We start from the raw sequence: 1,149 nt of genomic DNA, 5'->3' as shown, positions 1-1,149 counted from the left end.
GGGGGAGAGGGGGAGGGAGGACAGGGAGGGAAAGCCCTATTGAGGCAGCAGCAGCAGCAGCAGCAGCAGCAGCAGCAGCAGCAGGGGGCCAGCAGTGGGAGCTGGCCTGGAGACCCTGCTCGTGGGACGGCTCGCTGGTAGCCCACTCCGGGAGATGGGGCTCGGCGGTCGGCGGCGAGGAATGGAGGAGGGAGGGGGAGGCGGGGCTACCGGCGGGCGGGCGCGCGCGCATTCACCCATCGGAGGGCCGCTCAGACCAGAGGGTCCGGCAGCTGGTGACCAGGCCCTCGGCTTCATTGCGGCCCATCCCGGCATGTATCGGGCAAATGTGCGCACGCGCATCCAGTATTCACACACAGACACACACACACACACACACAAGCGGACACAGAGAGATCTTTGGGCACACTTGCGCGCGTGTATACATGTGCGAGTGCAGTTCGGAGGGGGAGGGGAGAGAGGGGGAGGGGTGCGGATGGGAGGGACGGGCGGCGGCGCTCGCACATTCAGCAGTCACGCAAGGCCGCGCTTGGGGGGACAAGAACCACCTCGCCGCCGCCGCCGCCGCCGCCGCCGCCACCGCCGCCGCCACCGCCGCCGCCGCTGTGGCCGCCGCTGCCGCCGATGCCACCACCGGCCGGCGGCCGATGGAAAAGAGCTGCCTCTCGTGCGTTCGGGCCGATGAACCCCATGTCGCCGCGGGACAGCACATCGGCCTCCGGGGAGGGGGCAGCCGGTCTGAGGTGCTCCGAGCGGGCGGCCAATGTCGCTGGGGCGGGCTTCGGCTCGGTGGTGGGCTCGGCGGCCAGCAGCCGGTTCAGGGTGCTACGCAGGCTGTTGACACCTGGCAGGGGCATCGGGCTCTCGGGCACTGGGGCTCCAGGTGCACGGGGCAAAAGCTGAGCAGCGAGGGGACAGGCGGGGCGCGGGAAGGGGCCAAGAGAAGGCGATGCGGGCGTATGGCCGCACCAGAGGGGGGAGGGAGAGGGGGAGGTGTCGCGAGCTACGCAGCGAGAGGAGGAGGCAAGCGGGCTGGGGGACAGAGAGGAAGGCAGGCCGGGTGCGCAATCGTGGGGCTGCTTCAATTGGGTGTGCTCCGGGGGCGGGGAGGGAGAAGGGCTGTGGGCTGGGGGCAGAGGAGGGGAGGGG

The sequence above is a fragment of the Fonticula alba genome, assembly GCF_000388065.1.
Source record: "Fonticula alba strain ATCC 38817 unplaced genomic scaffold supercont2.2, whole genome shotgun sequence".
Classification (NCBI taxonomy): domain Eukaryota; order Rotosphaerida; family Fonticulaceae; genus Fonticula; species Fonticula alba.
Note: the sequence above shows the minus strand (reverse complement) of the source record.